Raw genomic sequence first — 24190 nt, forward strand, 5'->3', positions numbered from 1 at the left:
CCACCCTTTCAGCCCTATGAAAACCATTTCCCCACTATATTTCTGGTTTCCATTGCTCTCACCACTGGTCCCAGACATTTCAGAGTCTTTTGCACCTTAATAGACTCCAATATACTTTCTTTGTAGTCTCTAGAAACATGTTATATTACATTTTTTGCTCAACTTTCCTTTTTTTTTTTTTTTTAACCTGCCATGTAGAGGTGTAATCTTCACATCTTTCAGAGCGTATTCACTTTTGCAGAGCAGTATAACATCAGTAATGCCCTATGGAGTGAGGCAGTGGTCTGTCTAACTGTGTACTCTCTCCCACAGTGGCAGCAAGAGATGCTGTATAAAGAGAGCAGACGAGCTTGGCCACTACCTGCAGTCCCTTCCCTCCTCAACCCTTTGGCAGCCACAGGCACTGGATTAGGGATATTAGAGAGTACATCCTTACCTATTCCCTTTAGGGTCTGTTTATGGACCTGCTGTCCCTGAATCTTCTAATCTCTTTTTGAACTTGCTGATACTATCTGCCTCCACGGCCTCCTATGGCCACAAATTCCCATTCAGTGCTTGCTGTTTAAAAACTATACTTTTATCTGTTTTAACCCCGTGTTCCATTAGTTTCAGTGAGAATGAGGGCACCTGGTTTTACTTGTGCGATTTGGTGAATAACAGCTCTGTTTTCTGAATTCATCTCACACCCTGCCTCCAGGATGTTCTAAACCTCAATCCCATCTCACAGACTTCTCCTCTCCTAGTGGAAAGGTCCCAGCATTTTCAAAATCTCCCCATTAGGTAGCTTCTCCGACATCTTACTCATTTGCAGCCCTTCTCTGTACCTTCTCTCACTCTGCTACGTCCTTCTTCAGATGCAGACACCAAACACAGTACTCAAAACATTCACCTTCACAAAGGTGTGCGTAGAAGCAAAGTCATTCTGGCTTATATGCAACAGCTTTTCTGCTGCTTCCCAGCATCCTGTTGGGGTTTTTTTGGGCTGCCATTTTAGCAAATACAAGTGGGAAGTGAATATTTGACGTGGTTTTTCTTAACACGGAGGGGGAGGAATGGAAAGAAGTAGTTTACTTAAGCTCTAAATTTTTCAGGATGGAGTCTTTAAATAATCATTTGAATACAAGCTGCAAACTGAGCCATTTGACATTTTTCTTGGTTTTTTACAGGTCAGGGATTTTCTGTGTTCACAGTTTAAGAAAGCAACAGAAGTGTAGTGCCAATGGTGATTAGGATGGTTTATGGTTAATGCCAGCAGTTTATGGTTAGGAATGAACAATAGAGTAGATTATCATAAAGAAGTCCGCTTAAAGTAGCTTCTGTGTGGTTTATTCTTGTTGTTTTTCAAATTAACTGATACTGAAACTGGACCAGATTTAAGAAAGGGAACAGAGAACAGTTAGAAAATGTATACTCAGGTAAAATGATACCCAAATGCTTTAAATACTCTGTCATTCTAGCAGCCTATGGAGGGAATATCAAACTCCTTGCAGACCAAATAAAACTATAAACATCTTCCCTTTGTCTGATACGCTGCAGCTGTTGCAGCCTTTTGGTGTCATTTACTTACAAGACAAGACATTTTGTTAAGGCAGACAGACACAGTAATGACTGTAGGATTAACTAGAGATGTGGGTGGAATAAGAGGCGACTGTGCAGCAGCCCTGGCCCAGACATGAAGCCAGGAGGTGGCTGGGATACGCACCTGGATCTGGGAGACACTGCTGAGCCCTGCACAGTGATGTGCCCAGTGAGGGAGGAAGAGGTCTGGGGTCCCTTGCAGGGAGCATACTCTGGCCTTCCTGAAGTAACTGGAAGTCATGCTTTGCTTCGTCCTGCAGGCAGCCCTAACTTTTCTGTGAGCATTTTGTTCCCTCTCATGCTTGCTGCCTGACCTAAGCGAGTGGGATTAGGTGCAGTACACACACAGACCAGAAAGACAGTCTTTCTCTCTCAGTAGTTTACAGGGTGTGTTACATGGGATGACAACATTTTCCAGCCTCTCAAATGACTGTGAAACCAGAATTGCCCAGGGATCCACATACTACTGTAATGGAGCTGTATATGTACTGAAAAGGACAGATAGCTGCGTAGAAATTACTGTTGCAGTCTCTGTTCAAAATTGAGTAAACTAAATTTTATGACAATCTTATAACATAAAGAATGCTGAAAGTATATTTTAATAATCTAATATGCTACTAAGAAAATAAAGGAGGACTATTGAAAAATATATTTATTTTCATGGCAACCCCTTTTAGATCATCACATATCCTCAGGTGAAGCTGTATAAAAAAGACATACAATTGTCTCCCATACTTGCTAATGTGTTCTTTTAATTTCATTAAAAGAAGTAGGTAGTTAGTAATTAAATACTTCAAAAAAAAAAAAAAAAGAAAAAGGAAGGAAAATATTAATTAAGCATTATGTGAAGCTTGTTTAACTCAACACATGAGTAATACCATAGGCAGGAAACACGTACTTGCTATACAGAAAAGTACCTGCAGAGTATGCTGTACTAAAGACTCAACCTACTACAAGGGATGGTGATAAGTAAACAGACATGGTTTATCTAACAAGAACACAGCCTGCAGAAATTGGGGTTTGTTCCCCTTAGGTCTCTGGAGTTTACAGTAACTTCCTTTTAAACACATAGCGATGAAACTTACATTTCTGTACACTGGCTTAGGTTGAAAAGTTGTATGATTATGTTCAGGAAATGGAAGAGAGCTTGAAAGTATTTAAAAACATATTGGGAAGACATTTTGGTGCTGTATGTAGCAGCAATTCAAGTAAAGGCAACTGATTCAAACGAGATATAAACCAATCCTTTTACCTTGCTATAACCCACAGCATTCCGTAAGTCCTTCTGGAAAGACAGTCAATAGTACAGAAAATACGTTTTCTTTTTATGTCATCTGATATAGACAAATTTAGAAATCTCATAGAAAAAGCCTATCTGCAACATTTTCAAATTGCATGGCAATAAAGTTTCAAGAAAGGCAATGCTCTCTGAGCTCTGCTGCTCTGTGTGGGTAGGCAGTGGCATGATGAAGCACTGCTTTTGCTTGTCTACCGAAAAGAATATTTGCGCAGTTCTACCTGACAAACAGACCTGGAAATGAAAACTGCCATGGCACTTCAGTCCAGCAAGGCACCAGTGGAGTTAATGCATTTCAGCTGCATAAACTGCAAATATATATAACATGGCATGTATAGAAAGGCCACTGAATCTTTAAAGGGAAACAGGCAGAGCTAATAGGTTTCTTTGAATATAAACATCAGTATATATTTTTGTGACTCAACTCAGCATATTCTATATGGGTTGTAATTTTAAAATTAGTGGTTGGAGGGAGAGATAAGCACCATCAATAAATTAAACTGTAACCCAGCGGTTTAGTCATGAAAGGTTAAAATAAACTTGCTTGATTGATTATGAATTTTAAACAGTTTTTCTTCAATGTAATCAGTGCTCTACCAATGTCATTGCTCATTAAAGAAAAGATTTTCATTCCAACGTTTGATTGAGGATGTTTTTTCTCATTTGCATTTTGCTTTCTACCGAGTAAGCATCTTGCCTTCAGAATTATTAGATTTTTTCCCCCCTTGTCTGTCCATAAAAGCCGTAAAGTGGGATGGAGCAGTGATTTAGAGGGATACTACATAAAGATTGAATGAAGATATTGACTACCAGGCCCTAATGCAAACAGGACTGTCTGATGGACTGCCTTTGACAGAATGATGGAAGGGGGCCTTGTGGCCTACTTAGCTGCCCTTCTAATTGGCCTTTATGAATATTTAATGAAATCAAGATGAAATTCAATCAGAGCTTTTACCTGCTGAATCTTAGGGAAAAAAGCAGAATATTATTAGATTTTCCTAGCCGTTGTATACAATAAAACTGTACTGAAATGTCTGTGTGTTAGTCAGGTGGCTGAGATATGCTTTTTATCCAGAGACTTGGTTTCTTCCAAAGGAATTAACCTTTTTACCACAAAAAGCAGCACGATTTTCCATTTGCATGCATCACTGGTATTTTATTACTGGCATAGTATAATGTTTAAGCCATAAACAAGCAACAGCTATTCCCTTTGAAAACATACCCTTAGCAAATTCTTAGTCTATGCCAATTTGAAGCCTTTTAGGGAACTTTGAGGTCATATAATAGTTTCAGAACTACATAATGTTGTAGCTTAATATTTTGTGCCACATTGGTTGATGTATGAGAGAGAATTTGCACAATCTCATTTCTCAAACATAATCTAGGTTGCATCAATAACATTACATTATAGCAATGAGGTATAAAACAGTCTGACAGGCTCCTGCTGTAGTACACTCTTACATTCATTTAAATGTAGATTTTGTTTTTCTGAGTGGAATGCCAGAAAAGCTTTTCATAGAAGCACAATGGACAGATTAATCTATAAATGGTAAATTCAACAGTGAAGAAGGTTTTCCCCATTTTTAGTATTGTGAATTTTATCTTTCTCCCCCAAGATAAGCTGTTTATTCACAGTATGTTGCTTTTATGCATTTTCAATATCATTTTTTTGGACAGAGAGGAGTTTGGTACTCAGAGATAAACACAGCACGTTAATACTAAGCAATGCATGAGTAAAACCTTACAGATGTGACTAAATAAGAACAGTTGAATATCATTATTTTAAGGCTTGATTTCTTAAAAAAAAAAATTACGTGGGCATCAGTAATGCTCCCTTGGGTCTCTAATGCCGATGTCACTATGTATAGGACACGTACTTGAGCAACAGACAGGTGCATGGCATTATTAGATGGGGCATGGATGAATGGACACCTAGCTTCTCTCAATTTTCAGATATGTGTAACTATCTCTTCCTTAACACATATACTAATGGTGATTAGGATTATTTATACAGGGCTGTGCATGAAGACTGAGTGATAAGCTCCAGATTCTGGGAGAAGCTTGTAGCCTGGTGCTTGTACTTCCACGTGTCTGGGCAAATATCAGGATTAATAGTAAATGGTGAAATAACATCCATTCTGGAAGAGACCACAGGTCTGTGCATTCCAGCTTCTTATCAGAGTGGATCACTGATCCTAATGGGCTTCTACCTTAAGTCACATCGGTAGCTGTTCCAGTCTCCACCATGGGGTGGGGCTTCTTGAAGGCCTCCACAGGGCCTCTATGTGTTGCTGTAGGATCTAGAAATAGAATATGAAACAAAAAATAGAGTGATAAATGTTACAGTGAAACCGAACAAACTGGCAGCGCTGGTGTTTCTGTTGGTATTTCACTGAGCTGTACCTGTATGTATTAATGCCTGACTCTTGCTTTACTGCCAAGACCGAGGCTGAGCTGACATTAAACGTGCTTGGCCACAAAGAGCCCCAGGGCCATGAGGAAGCTGCTACAAAATCACAAGGTTAACACAAAGGTGCCAGCTCTTACGCTGACACATACTTTATCTTCTAATTGTATTTTTTCTTCTCCCTTTCAATGGTGTATGAGCTGTGAAGCTTGGGAGTTGGGAATTCCTGAGCAAAATCTGAATTCACACAGGAAAAGCAGTTCTCCCCAAAGCTCCATTCCTTCAGGTAGCTCTTTACCCTGGGGACAGTCATCTAGTGTAAACAGCAGCCTACACCCTGATGAATAAAACCATTTTAGAAGCAAACTAAATGAAGTTATATCAGCACATTTTGGTTTTTTGAGTCTTCTCAGCATATACAAAGAGAGTGAATGCTCATGCTAAGAAAAATAGACACTTGACAGTCTTTCAGACGCTAAATACTTTGTATAAAGTCAGGTACAGAACTGGCAATGAAAGTATAAGGCTCTCCACATCAACCTTTACTTTGGCTTTACGTGAACTGTACACGTGGATGAGATATTTCAGCCCACTGGTAAGAGTAGTGTGTTCTTTGCATCTTATTGTCCAAAGTCCTTCTGTAATCTATCCGTACGGAAGATGTAGATAGCACATATCTTTTCACACATCTGAGAAAAGAGTATGTACCAGACATTGAAACTCAAAAGTACCTTCTGCAGTATTTCTCAATAACTACTCAAATTATTTTGTAAAGCTTTGTTTAAATGGAATGTGAATATTAATGTCACAGATTTACTTTCAGTAGATTGAACACATCAGTTCGTCTTCTGATCAAACAGATGTGCAGTAGATTTCCACATAGAAATTGGACTGCTTATTTAAACACAAGTTTTAGTGATGATAATTAAAAAAAAAGGGGGAGGGGTTGCATAAACATGGTCAAAACAAAGTAAATGTTGATGCATACACAGAGCAGTGCTTAGAAAGATAAGTCTAGTTGCTCTCTTAGAAACTATATCCAAGATACCAGTAGCCTTTGGACAAAAGCTATGACAGTGAGTGATAAATTTTTGAATTTTTAGAAATTTATTCTGTTCATCCCTCTGTTAAAGTAAAAATGTATTTAACATCCCACTTTAATATCTCACCAGTCTGCACTTGACGCCTTGGAGTTTCATCCAGCTTTCACTCTTGCCTGAACCCCTAACAATGACCTCAGCAGTACTAAGGCAGAAAATAATTTACCAAGTGAATGATATGGTACGAGGCTGATAATGAAGTTTATGTTCAAGTCAAATTCAGCTATTCATGGGGGACGCATTCGTTCCTGATGTTGATCAGAAATGAAAGCAGATGCTTTCGATTTGGGAAGGATTGCTGACTGTACTGGAGGTGACATGAAGGTAGTAAAGGACACCAGTGACTTCTAATATCCCCAAAGTTCTGAGGTGAGTGAAATGTGTCTTGATTAGGCTTAACACATTTCAAATAGAAAATTCATTTGTGGTGTATCTCTATGTATTTCTTCTCTCATTACTTCTTGACAGAAACTTCTGTAACTGGAGAAACCAGTGTTATCTAGAAATCATGGATTTGATCTGAATCTCTATTCACCCTGGGCAGAAGATCAAGTTGATAATTATTTTATGGCCAGTTACCAGTGTGTGAACATGCAATAGAAATCAGAAGGGGTATTAGCTTGTATTCTAGAAAATTGATATTTGCTAACATTCTGAAATCCTAGACATTTTAAAAGAAACTGGTATTGTTTACTTCTTCATTTATAGATTTAGAGACAGAGTAGCATCAGGGAGTTACTTTCCAGGCCTTGGCAAGGTTAGGAGTGGAGCCTGGGGCAAGAAGCTAACATGACTGTGCTCTTTCTCTCCATTCATCATGGAGCTGGGGGAAGATATTTCAGGGGTCAGGCTAAGAAGAAAGGAGTAGGTGAAGTCACCAGAAAAGCAAGGGCAATTTACTTCCCAGGCCAGGAAGCAGCAAGAGGAGGTGCAGAGGCTCCAGAAGGCAACTTTCAGTAGCCAGTGCAAGAACCAGATCTGGTTTTAACAGCTTGTTTTACTGAAGAAGCCTAAACTACTTCCAGAACAGGTTTGTCTGCAAAACCATTACAATATCAACTTGTATCAATGTTTACTTCAGTATCCTGTATCTAATCATGAACTCTACCAAGCAGTATGATAAATTAAGAGAATATACATGTGTTCAGATAATAAATGCCTCATCCTTCCAAAGGTAATGTGCCTTTTTTTCTTCATTAAAGAGGTCTTTTCTCCTTCATTTACAGAATTGCGGAGTGCCTAATGTCAATTTCTTAGGTATTGGACCTGAGAGACAGTCTCCTGGGATCCACTCCCAGTTGTGTAACTGATTTTCTCTGTCATCTTAGGTATATCACTCTTACCTCACTCCAGCCATTTGTAAAACAGTAATCACACCAAATCAGATCAAAGGTTCACTTCGTCCTGTAACCAGTAATGGGCTGCAACAAACGCATCATTGAGAGTTCCCATAGCAGGCCATTATGGAATAACTTATCTATTATTAGCCAAATTTCTGCCTAAAAATATTAGAAAATGATTATAGTCTTACTTGAAGCATAAGAGCTAATTCCTCTACTTCTTTCTACCCAAAAGTAAACCTGAATATTCTCCTTAAATGCACAGAAATCAAATAATTGTTAAATCATACTGGTTTTCTTTATGTCTTGACTTGTGCTAGTGCGTGTCAGAGATTAGCTATGCATATTGTAAGAATTATTCACATAATGTTTTAAATGTTCAGCCCTTCTGTTTCATTGAACTATCCTTGTCTCCCACCATTTAATAGTGGTAAATGGCAGTCAGCTTCATTTTTTTTTTTACCATTACTTCCTGTCTGTGTCCTTTTTTCCCCCCTCTAAATTAGGAGGCCCCAGTCTTTGATTTATGCTCTGTTGATACAGAGCTGTATGTCCACAACACTTGTTTCACCTGTTTCAAATAGTTAATGCTCTTTGAGATACAGTGACCAGAACTTAATGCAGCAGGTAAAGAAATATTTATAACATCTGGAGTACTATTCCTGTCGGATAATCAACTCATATCTTTATGCTTTACAGAACTGCTGTGCAGTTCACTATATGTAATACATTTTCAGATCATTTGAGGATATATACTACCTAGAAGCAAAGTACTATGACGGTATTATCTGGTGCTTTGTATGCCTAAGAAGTGAATTCCATTTCCTGGATCAGACAAAAATGAAACCAATATCCGAGCCACTGTATTATCTATATACAAATTCAGAATACTCTCATCTCTCACCCTCAGAACATGACACAAGATCTTTCCTCAACTGGTGTGGTATTAAAGTTGATTAGAGATATTTTATCTAAGAGTAGCTCTGGACTCCGAAGCTCAGCAGTTAGAGCTTGTGCCCAATTTGGTTTAGTTTAATCCTGCTGTTCCAGTAGAACTTCACCAGAGGGTCTTCTCTTTTTCACATTTTGTAGAAAATAGAGCTGAGCTGTAAAACAACATTCGATCCCAGCAATTCAATTCCAATCCAATTCATTTGATTTCAGTCAGAATTGCATTCAACGGTGATCAGCAAACATGTCTAAAAACAAAGCAGTAAGCAGCAAATACGGCATGATGCCAATAAAGAGGATGCTTTCACTGTGCATTGGATCATAGATCTTTACTGAATTAAACTTCCTGGGTATGTTATATATACACACCTATCTTCAGCAAATGAAGGGAAAAAGAAAGAATACCACAACTTCACAAATGGAAGTGATCAAGGTGACAAATTATCCCAAAAGCCCAAGAACTGAAGTGAAACACAGTTTGAAAAGAGATATGAGACCTTCAGCTGGTATAAATCAGCTAATGCTATAACACCTGAAGAGCTGGCCCAACATCCTTGGACTGAGATAGGACAAAAAATTTTGGGCAGAATTTCCAGTAAATTGGATTCTTTCAGAGTAGCTATTATTATGAAAAGAAAAGGACAATTAAAGGGGAGGAGTGGCATGTTAATATTAATAATATAATATGAAACAATCAATATAAATTAATCCAGAATATAGGGTATAAATGTTTCATTGTGATGGATCTAAGAAGTAGGATGCATTTCAACTAGAGTGCATAGGAAAAACAATTACGCAGATGCATGTACATTATTGCATTGCAAGGAAATAAATGAAAACCTTAAATTATTACTAAATAGCTACAATTCTTTCTCCCCCTTTTTTTGTTTTGTCAGGAATAATGACTATGTTTATGTGCCAAAGGAAGGCAAATATGTATTAGTCAGACTGCTGGTTCAGGACTGAAGCCTATGACAGTATCTTTAATAATATACAGTCTATTTAATATCCGCTTTTTTGTGTCCTGCACAACTTATAATTATTGCCAGCAGGCAAAAAAGGGGAGCAGTAGGGGAAAAGAATACAGTGGAAAAATCTTTCCTGATCACTAACAAATGGTATGAAAAAGACAGGCAGAACATTAGAGACAGCATTTGGATTCAAGAGAGTGGAATGAATATATACCGTGAGACAGTTAAACCTTGAAAAGGTCTTACAAAATCTCCATTACCTCACATGAGATGGACGGTTTCTAAGATCTAAAAACCTAAAGCAAAACCAGTTTCAGCCTGCAGGCCCCTTTGGAGTCTGGACTGTGCAATTACAGGTACTGCAGATGGTGGAAAGCTGAAGGTGCTATTTATTTTTTGGTGGCAGACCAAAAGTACTCACATGGATTTAAAAAAAAATGCTTCTTATTTGCTTTAGTCTCTGTGTGCCCTCAGCAGCGCATTCTGTGGTTGCTTAGAAATGGACAGGTTTTCAGAAAACTGACTCCAAGTTCAAGGGCCAAGTTCTCTGCTGGCACAACTCCACCAACACTAATGGTGTTAAGCCAGCAGAAAATTTGGCTCCAAATGCTGTCTGGTTGGATAGTCTGTCTGTAGACTCCAAGAAGCTCAGAAATTTTCAGTACTGTTTAACTCAGGCTAGAATAGAGTCTGAGTATGGGCTGTATTTTTCACATGTGAGATCAGGACTAGAGATGCTATAGGGTATGGGGTAGAAACACAACATTTATCTATGTTACTAACCATTTACTTTTGGAAGACTTGGCTAAAATTTGTAGGAGCTCTGGAGTCCGGAGTTAATATAGACACCACAAAATCACCATACCAGGGACTCCTGATTCCACTATGGAAGTGTCTTTCCCAGCTGGTCAAACCCAAGACATACTGACAGTCTTGTGGTAGGGTGAGAAATCTGCAGGAATGGCCTGTCCATTCTGGGTTATATCACCAGACAAACCTTTTTCAGAAATACTGTTTCTCTTTTTCTGGGTTTTTAAGGAGAATGTATGTTGGCTCTCCATACTGTTAGATGCTTCAAGAATTGGTATTTGTCATTTTTGAGTGCTTTTTGTTTCCTTTCAGATGGCTATAATGAGATTTGATCTCTCAATATTTTCAAGTGATTTTAGATGCTAGATATTTGTAGGAATTGGGACTAATGTTTAAACTGTTCCTAACTGAGCTAAGAAACTGAATTCTTGCTTAATAAAGGTCCAGATCACTTTATAAAGACTTAGGCCTCTAGGCCAGTTCAGTATTTTCAAAAGCTTGTTAGCTTTTGTTTTAATTTGATGGTCATAAAATGTACTTCTTACAGAACTAAAATAAAAATTGACAAAGATATTGAAATATGACCACTTACACATTTATAGACAGAAACTGGAACCGGTTTAACTGGCTGGCATTGCCTGTTTTAGTTTGCTGGATGCAAATGGATGTGAATCTCTTTAATGTAGAGTAAATAAATCCTCCAACATAACTGACATTGAATATTTACTTTGAGAGACATTTTGATTCCAAAATTATTCTCTACAAGTTCAGTTGCATCCAGATATCTCAGGCTGTGAGTTGCTACCCATATTGTTTATTTTATTGTGCCTACAAGTCCCTCATTAAAGAATGTGGCCCTATCTTGATTGATAATCTTGGCCCAGACCATTTAGAGAAAACCCTTTTCCTTTCCTCGTTTTAGTGCCATACAGCTTTTCAGTTCTATCTACTTATTTCTATGAAATCTCCAATCTCCGATTTCATAAAGCAGAATAAATAGAGGGTTTTTTGTTATTAATTTTTATTTTCCTCACTGCTACAGCCACCGGCTCAGAAAATAATTTACAGAAACATGGTAACCCTCTCTCCAACTAAAACCAGGCACCGCTTCCCTCACAGTGTTCATACCGATGTGGACATAAACTCCAAAGGCCTCTTTACTAAAACGACTGATGTGAGAAAAGAAAACTCAGTGGTTTTCACAAGCAAGCCAGAGCTCACTGGCATGCTCCCAACAAATGCTTTCACTGGCACTGGTGCCCCATAAGCACTGAATTCATTTTCTGATACCAGGCTATTTATGATTCTCATGTGAGGCATGACAGCCATTCATCTTTCTCACAGGACAAGCAAACAGGGCAAGACCAGTACTAACACTGAGCATGTTGTTACCATTACTCAGTACTAGATTTACTGGCATCATATCTTTCAAAGTAACAGGAGGTAGCTCAAAGCCAGCCTCTATAGCAGCTGTTTAATAAAACTTCTCTCCGCTAGTTGCTTTCATATTTTAATCCCAAATCAACCAGATTAAGGAGAAGGAGGAGAAGCAGCACTACAGGGAATAGAGAACTGCATAGACAGCAATGAGATGGAGAGCTGATTTCATATCTTTCAGCTATGGCCAATTTTGTTGACACTCTGCCTAGCATTATAGGGTTCCAATCCTCCATTCCTTTCCTCAGCCAAGGCTGCTCTTTATTTCTGAAACATATCTGTGACCCAAAGAGAACATGCCAATCTGCCGGTTTTTGGGAAGAATTCTTCTCGCCTATCTTTATCAATTAGAATTAAGCATCTAATTTAAGTTAATTGTCTAGATTTCTTCAGTAATGGATGGAAAAAAGTACATCTGCAGGGCAATATATTCCATTCTGAGCTTGGTATTTACAGTCGTTAAGACACTGTTCTTTGGAGGTGCCCGTTTCTCTTATTTTAAAAGAATCCTAGTTGACCAGTTTAGCTTTGACGCATATCCTTTAAAGATAAGTGAGATTGATCCCATATACTGTGACTTGACAGACTGCCATTCCCAAATTATGTCTATAAAGAGGCAGTTTTTCTTCAAACTTACTGTTTGTGAGACTGTAGATGGCCCAGTAACGCTGAAATCCTACTGACTTTAGCAGAGCACAAATAGTCAATTTGTATGGTTTCCCTTTGGGTATTGATCTATCTATGCCTCTAGCTACACAAATTACAATTAGTTTTGTTCTACCATTTTTTATTTTATTGATATCTAATATCTCCTAACTTACTTTCTTAGTATTTCTTCTTAGTACAATGACCTGACAGAAGTTAATATCAGTTCCTACACTAAAACTGCATGATGGAGTTACAGAACTTCTGGGTGAAAATGAGGGAATGCTTTTACAAGCAATTATTTGAAATTCCTTTTCAGAACAACAAAGTCACTTCATCCCTGTCATTTCTTGCAGGGGCTGTATTTACAAAGAGGCTTCCCCACCCCATGGTACATGGAATAAATTAACACTGTGCCTGTCGTTTCTTTATATACATGCGCAAGTATAACTAACATCAGGCATGTCTAATTCTACTACAATCTAGTAGTGGTTTGTTTTTTATCTGTCTCTGGAAGCTGGAGATATATATTTATGTGTGTGTATATATATATATATATATTTGGTTTTGTGGTGTACTTGTCCCTCATGGGTCAATTATGACTATTCAGTATGATGGAGCTATTTTCTTTTACCTTCTTTGTAGCTGTTCTTGTGAGAACAGAACAATCTGTGAGGAACAGATATAGTAACAAGTTGAGCATGCATGGACCTGATGACTAGAAGGTTATAGCTCTTTCTGTCAGAGTTTACTTCTCTTTGTCTTGTTCTCCAGTGTGGCTGAATGTTTTTCCCCCCAAAGCTACAAAAGCATCATGACAGATTTACCTGCATAAATCTTTGTCAAAAGTTTTCCCAGTTACTGAGCTTACAAACTTTTGGTAAGAGTGTTCTTAACACAGCTATGTTCAAGTACGGTAGCTTGTTCTTTTTTTCTTCATCATTTTAGTTTTGGTTTTGGTTTTTTTTTTTTGTTTTGGTTTGTTTTTTTTTAAAATCACAAACAAATTGGTTGTGCAAGACCTACTTACGCATCTCACCTTTTCTGCTTGACTGTGCAATCAGCGCAACACAAATGAGCCCCTAACCTCAGTACTGAGCAGGTTGCTACAAGATAGAGCCTCAGCAATTGTTATACGCTCGTACTAATGAATACAGGTAGCTGGCACAGGCAGCAGTGGTGGATTTCAAGCTGCTGGAGGTGATGACTTTAGAGGCACACAGAGAAGATCAGAAATTACAAAAAAATTCCATTCCAGACTGTTGGGAAGGGCTTTTGCTTCTTTCATGCCTAATTCAAAGAATTTGCCCTGTTGGATGCGTGGCAATGTTTGTATCAAGAGTTCTTCCTGTTCCTTCAGGAGTCTCGATCTCTTACATTTCTTCAGATGTGTTCTTCAAGCTTTGTCTTCTCAAATAACTGAAGTTAATTGGATTTCAGAGAATAAACAGAACAAAATGTGTTCAACCCTTAACCTCCTTTCCTTTTGCTGTCTCTCATAGAAGTTACGTCCATTAATGCTAACTGGCTTTCTGATTCAGAAAATCATCCTTCTAGAATGGTAATACTTATGAGGTTATATTTAGTGCCACTTGAAATTCATCTGACTTGTTTTGCTTGTTATTTCTGCTTATGTAATGTGGTTTAAGTATTTCAAAACCCCTTTCCCTATTTTTAGATTTTTCTTATTCTGTAGCACCTCTTGCTAAAGAGACTTAAACTAGAAATGAAAGTTTCTGCCTCCTTTCTTTACTACTGTGTTGAAAATCTTCCTACCAAGATTAAGTTCAAAATACCTAATCCAGAAAGAAGCACCAGCAACCAGATTCTTCAGGGAAGTAGCTGTCCTTGTGTGCCTTCCAGTCTTTACAAACTTTAGGGTGAAATTAATTTCACCTGATAACAAACCATAGTTGAGACCTTGTTCAAACTATCACTTTGGGCTCTTTTTTAATAGCTCGTGTGTGCAAGGAAGCTCTGAAAGATGATTCACTCTCTCCTAAGACATTTATCTGAGAGAAGTAAAGAGATTCATCCTATAGAAGTGATATTCTCCCTCCATTGATAATAGAGAGCCAAGATGACTAGCTTACAGTAGATGACTAGTTTCTAAAAATCCAAGGTTGTGAAATCAGTCAGTCCTATGAAACATGGAGTACTCACATACAATCTTACAAAAATTACATACAACCTTATGCAAATCAGTGCACCAAATTATTTCTGAGCGAGAAATATAGATAAACTTGATTAGGGCTCCCTCAATAATACTTTAAGCTGTCAGTGGCTCTGGCACAGCAGCATCTTTTTCAGTGAGATGTATTATAATATGCTCACTTTAAAGATGCAGGGGAAAAAAAACATTTTGACTCCTGGACAAGGCTGAAAATTCTTGGCATTCAAGGGGCTACCCTAACTGTCACACTGAGGCATGTAAGTTAAGGGGCTGATCACCTTAGGGTGACTGTATAGCGCTGAGAGTTGCCCACAGTGGGAGCCTCATATGTGCTCTGAATTGCCCTCTGGATCAGTCTTTCTTTCCACTGCTAAAAAGGGAGACTAGCCAGCTAATAAAAGCTCCTAAATTGAGTACCTAAATTTAGATACTGTCAATACAGCAGTACAGCTGAACTCAAATTTAAACAGTGAATGGATTAATCATTTTGTGTTTCTGTTCTGAAACTGCTCATAATTTACAATCTAGGGATACAAACATTGAAGCTTTGTGGGTCTTGCTTCTAGTCATTTTCTGAAGGTGCAGATCTAGAACTGTTTACGTCAAGTGGAATTTCTCTTGCAGTCTTTAAAGAAGTATAAGGACAATTTATGAAATGTTTATTAAAAATAGGCTATTTTTTTCATTTTACACCCAAGAAAATTCTTATTGTTCAATCCCTTTGAGTAAGTATTTTAAAAAGAGCCCAGTGGTAATATATTCTATGTGTACTTGGGATCAAATGCAATTTCTTCTTGGAGATTTATATGCAATTATTTTATCCAGGCTCCTTTTCCCTTTAGCCATCTTAACACTGCCCAAGGTTACTTTAGACCAACATTGATAAAATTCATTCTCTGATTAAAAAATAAAGTCTGATATCAAAACTCTATGTACACAGTAGACTTCCCTTGTTATAGAGTCCTTATTGTCTTGGGTTCATAGGCTGCAGTCTTTGAAATATTGAAATACTCTACAGCTTTCTATATTTTATTTTCCTCTCTGCATTTTAAGAAGTGTTCATATATGATCATTTTGTGGATACCATTTGAATACTAACAAATTTGCAAATCCTTCTAAAAGAAGCAGATGCCAGGAATACAACTACTGCACAAAGACTTCCTTTAAAATTTCCTGGATGTTAGTAAAACAATAAAACCCAAAAAGCTTGTAAGAGTTTTGGAATCACCTCTACTTTAAAATACTTACAAATTTCCTACTATCTGTTATTGCCATTATATGTATTAAGGAAACCATGTAATGTCTTGAACAGGTAGAGCACAGTGTGAGGTTGATTTCTGTAGACAGGAAACTAAGAACTTACTGAAGATTACACAAGAAGTTTATGGCAAAATCAATAATAGATAACAGATATTTTAGACGTGGTATCATCTACCTTCTATATAATAAGCCCAAAGTATCCTGTGAAGAAAGAAAGAGCATTGTTCTACAGTGAAAAGAAAGAAACAACAAGGATTGTTTCTGTTATTTTACGTCACTAAATCAGGGTTCTTATTCAGGCTACATTGTTAGGGAATTTAAAGAAAACTAATTATCAAAATCTGCAAGACATTTTTTTTCTAGGAATTTAATGAAGCATCACCTAACCAGCCCCACCCACAAAAAATCAACCACTGTGCTAGCAAAGTTAGGAAGCAGACAGTCAAAAGATATTGCATATTTAAAGTGCATGATTGAAATTGCAGGTCTGGAATTTTAGCGGACTTCAGCACTGCTAATACATTTACTGGTATTTAACGTGTGAGCACACTAAAGACAGAATATACAAAAGAATAATTCTGTCCCAATGAAAAGGACAAAATAAAAATTACCAAAAATCTGTTGAGCTTCTTAATTGGACAGTCTTTGCTAAGCTCTCTGTTGAACTGATGAGATAGGCCATAGATTTCCTTTCTAAGAAACGGTCCTACTGAGGGAATTGAAAACTTGCAGCAAAGCGTTTTGCTGCCACTGGACAGGTTCAGGGAGGGGGAATTAAATGCTGAATGCATTAAGAAAGGGACTGAACGTTCCCACAGTAGAGCAATGCTGCCAACTGGGCCAGTCGCAGCATGTCTGATTGTGCAGTAGGGCCTTCCCCCAGCCCTTGGGACCAAAGCTCTTTCTAGGAAATAAGGATGCATGCAGGAAGAGGGGGGTGCTGGAAAAACATTAAACCCAATGTTTAACGTGCGGAAGAGTTGAGGAAAGCAAGCAGTTATTGTTAGAGAAAGGAGCAGCGACAGTCAGCAGGAGACTAAGAAACACTAATCACTGCTAAATCACTGGAAGATGTCCCCACTAAGCAGAATTGCCACCCCTGCTAAACAGCAGCCATTGACATTAAATATTGTGGAGCTGAGCTCGGTTCTCTCAGAGGCATGCTGATTAAAAATGCCCTGATGAAATGGTGTGTACTGTAAGAAGTGGTACTTAGTATTTTGTCTTCATAATACTTTAAATTGCATTATATTCCCACAAGGTATTTTGCCATTCTCTATTAAAAATGGGCAACTGACTTTCAGAAGTGCCGAGCAGCTGCAGTACTCAGCTGGCTTCATTCTGGCTTTGAGGATGCTCAGATATTTTGAAAAAAGCACTGAGTTTTCGCTGTTTGCTAGGTAATAATGTGGGTATTTTTCTTTACCGTACCTGTTTTCAAACCCTGTCAGTGTCTCTAAGTCAGTTTTAATACTTCTTGCCTAACATAGATTAAAAGTTATATAAAAGTCCAGAAACTGTTCCTCCTACATCAGTGCGAGATATTATGGTTCTTTTTTTTTTTACCATGCTGATTTGTGATTTCACAGCAGTAGCTCCATTAAGGTCTAAAATGGGTTTTCACATCATAAAAGCACAATGTTTTAAAATTCTTTGTATTTTAGGACAATTTAATGAAGTAGTTAAAAATTATTCCAGACTGAAAATGTTTTCTGCAATCAAGGAAAAAAAACTCTGGCAAAATACAGGAAAGCAATGAAAAAAAACAATTCAAAAGAACTCACTCCTGATCATAGAAAGATGTTTCTGAAAAAGAGGAGCTCAGTGGGAGAATTTTCCTTTTTCTTCCCTACTCTCCCAAATGCTTCTGATGTGCCTGCGCTAATACTGATTTCTTTGTATTTGGAGGGATTTGGGGGGAAAATTGAAAAATAAAGAAATAATGACCTCTCTATTACTGAAAAAGGTCACATTTTGATTTTTTTACAGGAATTCAATGGAATCTTCCTCAACCCAGTAAAACTTAACTACAGAAGTAGAAGGAAAACATAAAATCCTGCTCTTGCATGAGCAGAGGAGATCCTCTCTGCTTGTTGTATCCTATACTGCTCATGTGGAATGACCGTGTCCTTTTCTGCTTCCTCTCCACTATGGTTTCTGAGGAGAAAAAAGCCATAGCTACATACAAGGCTTACACTTCATCCTTCTTCTGAGTTTTTAATCTTGTCTTATCCCAGCCTTCCTTTTAAACTGCACACCTTTGGAGTAGGAGTCTGTATTTGTGTTCTGCAGCCCCAGGGATATGCTCTTTACTTACCAATTCAGATGAGGTTTAAATACTGTACAGTTAGCAAAGTGAATGAAACATATACGACTCCATTGCCCTTAAGGAATTGTTAGAGATGCTGGGAATTTCACCCTGCTGTCTCCTTGCGATGTACTCTGATTTGTAGGAGGGAAAAGGTAAGAGGGTGAGAGGAAGGGGAAAGCGATAGATGAGGAGATTAGGCAGGATTTACCCATGGAACAGGCTACAGAAGAGATACCTGACCCAGCAGCGCCCTTGTGATATGCCCCAGGAGGCAAGCAGCTACCTGTGCTGTTTGGATTGAGACCACCTACTTAAGCCTGGCAAATATTTTGCAATAGAGTGGGTCAAGGACTGTCCCTTGTCCGAAACACTTGAGATTTTTTATCTAACAATCCAGTATTTGAACATCTTCCCTGTGAAGTCAAGACCACCAGTGATACCCATAAGTTACTTGAGGGAAATGGAGATTTTTCCTTTTCAGGAAATAGAAGTTTGCCTGGCTAATATGTTAGGGATGGTCTTGTTTGTTTGTTTCTTTTATTTTTATTAATATCTTTGATTTGGGGAAGAAACTTGTGGAATCCTTCAGGTGCTGAAGAGGGCATCCAGATCCTGGTACAAAACTTCTGCTTTGAATAGTCCAAGGAAAACCTCACAAACCCAAAGCAGTATTGACAGTCCTAAGAAAGAGCTCTCTTCAAAGCCATATGTGTTCTGTTTCTCTTGAATCTGTAGAGAACCGCCTGAGGCTTCAAAAGAGAGACACAGTAGTGGAAAATATCCCTCATCTTCACCATCACTTTACTAACTCACAATGTTATATAGAGAAAGAAGGCTGCCTTGGGAAGAGGAGTGCTGGAAATCAATATTTGATCAGATCTGCTTGTGTTTATTGACATAAAAGAATATTTCGTAGAATCATTGAGGTTGGAAGGGACCTTGGGAGATCATCTAATGGACGCTTAATGTCAGTAAGTGTTTTCTAATCTGATTGGTCCTTTTCTGTCTACAGAAATGGTCAAAAGGTACTTTTGCCTCCAGGCAATGATACCGGCTACCGAGGAACTTATGGCAGCCGCTTTCAGTGGCAGCTGAGAGAGAAGCACTGGCTGGCAAGCACAGTACCCGCATTGAGACTGGGATAGCTGTTTTTATAGCTCAATTTCCTGGATGTTACATGATATTCATGCATGGTGCACAGCAGTATTCTTCTGCCCTGATACTGGGGTTTGTCCTAGCAGTTGGCAATGCAGAGAAGAATTGCTTGTGTAATGAATCAAGGTGAAATATGACATTATACCTGTGGCAAGTGAAATATTGGTAAAATAAACACTAATCTTCAAGGTGGTTATTATCACATTAATTTCACAAGACCTTTCTTCAGCTCTTGAATTCTTGTGCAGCCAGTGCTGAAGTTCATAGGTTACAAACACTGAGTTCAGTAACTGGATGTTTGAAAAATATGTTCTACTCTTACAAAAAATTATTCTCATTATTTATTTACTACTGCTAACTGGAGATCCTGTTCCACAAGAGAATTATGCATATGCCCACCCCCCACCATGATTTTGCTATTTTGAATGCTTGGTGGCTATGCAGTTTGCAGGCGGTTCAGAAGGTGGCTCATATAGAGTGTTTCTTATATGTCAAGAAAAGGCCAGTGGCTCCTAAAGTGGTTTTGGCTGCACCCCTCATATGGCTGCTAGACCCCATTCTAGTGTAACCTTTTTTTATTTTTTTTTGGTCTTGCAAACCCAGTCATAATTACTATGCTCCTACTTGGACTAATAGCGTCTATTTTGAGACATAATATTTGAGACCAGACATTTATAAGTACTGAAGATACATGATTAGATATTTTTTTCTTTTTAGGGATTCATAGTGTTTCTCATCACTGTGATATATATTTGCTTACAAGTAATAGTTAATTATAATAGATAGTAATAGATAGTCCTTCTGTAATAGCTAGCCATATTCTAGGTATATTTCTCTGCAATTATATTACATATTATTCTCTGAATAGATCTCCTCTGCGAGCAAAGCTGCATTGCCAACTTGGGTAGAAATATCCAGTCTAGTTTTAAACTTTCTTGAGTACATATCAACAGGAACATAGCTGGGGCAGAATGAATCTCAGAATGGGCTGGAAAACTTGCTAATGCCAGTATTGCGTTTCCTCCAACAGGTTACAAATTATACTGTTCTTATGCTCTGTGCTCCCTCAGAGCTATCACTGCATATTTGTTATCAAGTATTGCTATAGATAGGTGATTTCCATAACCCTATTCACACCCCAAGGAGTTGAAAACTAGTTTATCAATGCATCTGTAATGAATATGTGAAAGCTGTGGGGAGGGGCGAAACAGGACAGTGCTGAAAACAAAGGAAAAAAAAGACAAATATTCTAAGCTTTGGATGGTAAAATGCCAAATGATAACAGAATATTACATGTTTTGTTAACAGCGTTTTCTATGAGTTGTTTAATATTGGGGAATGGAATAGATAAGCAGATGTGAGGGAGCAAGGATGAGGAGTAAAAAAGCAGGAAGAAAAAAAGAACAGGTTTGAAGAAGTAGAAAGTTGCTTGAAAACTGATTGTAAAACATATGTATAGGTGCCTTAGAAGGTCAAAATGGCTGTTGAAAGCGAAGCTGTAAATAGGAACCTTTAAGGGAGGTTTTCTGCATGTCCAGATTTTCATGGCTGTTTTCTCATTTCTATCCCATTGCTTGGAAAAGACTGTTGAGTGTCCGGACACTCGTACAGGGTTGCTGTGCATGCACAGTAAATCCAAAATGTCTGACATGCATTGCTCTGACTGCAGGGAAATAACTGTACATTACAGGCTGGTTTGGAGGATGCGATTGCTCTTTTTCCAATTCATTGAACAAATGTGTTAAAGAACTAAAATGTGATGCTTTTGTGTTTCACCAAAACTGCAGGGAAATCACATTTTTTCTCTTTCTTGTCATCAACACATTTTCTTTATTCATGTAACAGTAGGTGTCATTTTTCTTTAATTATGCCCAGCTATCATATGTTGCTTTTATTTGTTGAGGATGTTAGTTTCAGGGAAAATAATTTAGACAGTTCCATTTTTCAGGCAACAATACACTAAATCCTGTGCTTACAAATTGCAATTAGATAAGAATTCTTCCTTCCACAATCAAATGTGGCAGTTTCTTACTGGAAAGTAATGATGAATCAAACTTATAGTGTAAAATGGGAAGATCAAAGCATTCAACAAAAATGTAATGAAGAAAATACGCTTTTATGGCTTGGCGTTTTGAATGTCCCCTGTTATATATCACCGTGGCAGCATACAATAGTATAAGTCTTTCTTTGGGAATGAATACAGATTAACGCAGCCTCATTTTCTGTGTCAGAATTTACTTCTTACTGTGATGATATTTCTTCCCCCCACATACCCCTCTCTTCCCACCCCCAAACCTTAAAAGTACTTTAAACATGTTTAGCCTGTCAACAAGCCTTTGCTAAAGGGTTTTGTAGCCTTTGGTAACGACTTCTCATTTACATGACTAATTATCCCAGGATAAGTAGAGATGAGGTGCTTTAGGATAAGGCTAATCTGCATGTCTGCTGGAAGCTTGAATAGCGAGTGCATTTTATAAAGATACAAAACTCAGCAGTTCAATGAAATTAAGGTTGTGACAAAAGGCAGGCAAATTTAAAATGAAGGCAAATACTTCTCTTCTTAAGCTGCTGCAGCTGGGTGTGAGAAAGGTGCTGACGGCATGGTGGGAAAAGAAACATCAGCCCTGATTCTGGAGTTTATTCAGACATATATTGAAGACTGAACAGATTTCACATACACTGTTTACATAGATATATTTTCATACAGAATTGCATCATGGTTTGCCTGTCTTCACCATCCATCTTGTCCCAATTTTGTCGCCTTATTCTTTAAAACACAGTGGTTATCCATCTATGAGCACCTCACCCCTGATTTATGCCACAGTATAAACAAGCAGTGATGTATGTAATTACATACATACACAGAGCAAAGAACAATCTGAGCACAAAAAATTAGTCTTACGTCTCAACACTGCAAGATGTTATCTCAGACAGAACAAACTTATGCTGGTGACAGAAAAAAAGAACGAAAGAAAGTATAACACGCTTTCTGTTGAGCTGCATGGTCCAGTTTTCAGAAGAGCTCTTGAATTCAGAGCTTGACCTCTACAACACTATGCAGAGCAATGCATAAGTACTTTAGGAAGTTTAGTCTCATTTTCAAAAGTGATTTAAGGTTTCAGACTACTTAGGATGCTTTTACAAAGCCAGTTGCAGATAGGTCTAGCATTGCTCTAAGCTGAGGGACTCACTCTGTTCAGCTCTGCACATTTAATAGATCTGTTAGCAGCTACTTCCCGTGCTCACAGAAATGTGACTTTACAGAAATCAGAATTCAGATATGAATGATTTTACATTTCACAACCACAGCCAGTTCTCACCTGCAAGCTTAGAGGTGGGCAACGCTAGACTGTACCTGATGGTGTGGACATGCCTTTAATTCTTGCTGTACTGGCTGTTAAGGTCAGCTGCTTTAACCGTCTAATTTCTCAGCCTGAGAGGTTGAAACAGGCCAGACTTCCAGGAGATGTGAAAAGGAAAAATCAGACTTGTGTTTAGGTATGTACCCAAAATGTTTTCTTACTTTCTGGAATTGCTTTTGAAAACACGTTGTCTAACCCTTTTAGGAGCCTACAACACAGTGCTTAAGACATCTAGAGCTAACGTGCCCAGAGCAGGGAGAATGACAGATTACTCAATTCCCATTTCAATTACTTAACCACAGGATCATCATTCTACTTCATTCAAATTGTGGTACATTGATTTCTGTTGTGACTCAAAAGATTTTAATTTTTAATAAAAAGTTAGCATGATAATCTCTTTATGTATATAAATCCAGAATAATCTGCCTTTTGCAGACAGGGTAGTTAAATTGAAAGACCCCATAATACCTGTAATGTTCCTAAGGAACTCCCCCTGAGTTCACTTACCCAGTACCCCCTTGCTTAGCTTCCCCATGGGACCGCAGTAATGCAAAAGCCTTTGAGGCCTAGAGGAGAGAATTGTAATATAATGAACTTTTAAATTTCAATAGCCCTTAACAAAAACAGCTAAAAAACTCCCATGGTATAGAATCCAAGTTTCAGAATATCAGCTGATGTAAATTACAGGGAAGTAAAGAGAAAAAGTTAACCAAAGCCTTCAAAAACTTTCCTATCCAAGGCCAAATTAATATTAGTAGGTTTAGGGTTTTGGTACAGGTAAATACTAAAGAACTTGCCTTAAATTGCTTGTAAGCTCAGCATATTGACCCCAATCTCCATTTTACTGAGAAATGTAGTAACAACTCAGGTGAACAGATTTTCTTTGGAAATCCCAGCCCCCAGTCAACAGAGAAGTCAGGTGTAGCAGGTTTGCTAATGCAACCCACGTTCAGGGCAGTGCTCCCTCCCAAGCAATCGGCATCTCTTAGAAACCTTGTGTCCAGGTAAAAGCTTTTATGCCAGCAGTCCCTATAGTGATAAAAAGTTTCTGGATGTTTTTCCATTTGACAGCTTAACTCTAACCCTGAGCTTCCATGGAAAAGCTACACAGTGTAACTTGGCCTGAGGATTAAAAGGAAATTTCTTGGGGACCCTCTGTACTTTCTGGCACACTTCCCAGGAAAGGACTAATCAGTAAAAAGCCATTCCTCACACTTGTTCTTTGGCCTGTCCTCTGTGACCTATTTTTTTTGACTAATCCAATGACTTTTATCCCAGCCAATACCAAATTGCATCTGTTTCTGGCTACTCCTGTATAGCCCTATAACTCTTAGCTCCCAGGAAGATCTTGGGGTGGGTGGGAGAAAGGAAGGGAAATGTGGAAGTCTGAGTG

General features: G+C 38.2%; 1 protein-coding gene across 1 annotated transcript in view; it reads left to right on the forward strand.

Moving 5' to 3' along the window:
• BEND5 (BEN domain containing 5) overlaps window positions 1-24190 on the forward strand; it is a 595256-nt gene that overhangs the window by 460043 nt on the left and 111023 nt on the right. The window lies entirely within an intron of this gene.

Source organism: Egretta garzetta, unplaced genomic scaffold (assembly GCF_000687185.1).
Source record: "Egretta garzetta isolate BGI_Z169 unplaced genomic scaffold, ASM68718v1 scaffold533, whole genome shotgun sequence".
NCBI classification, from domain to species: domain Eukaryota; kingdom Metazoa; phylum Chordata; class Aves; order Pelecaniformes; family Ardeidae; genus Egretta; species Egretta garzetta.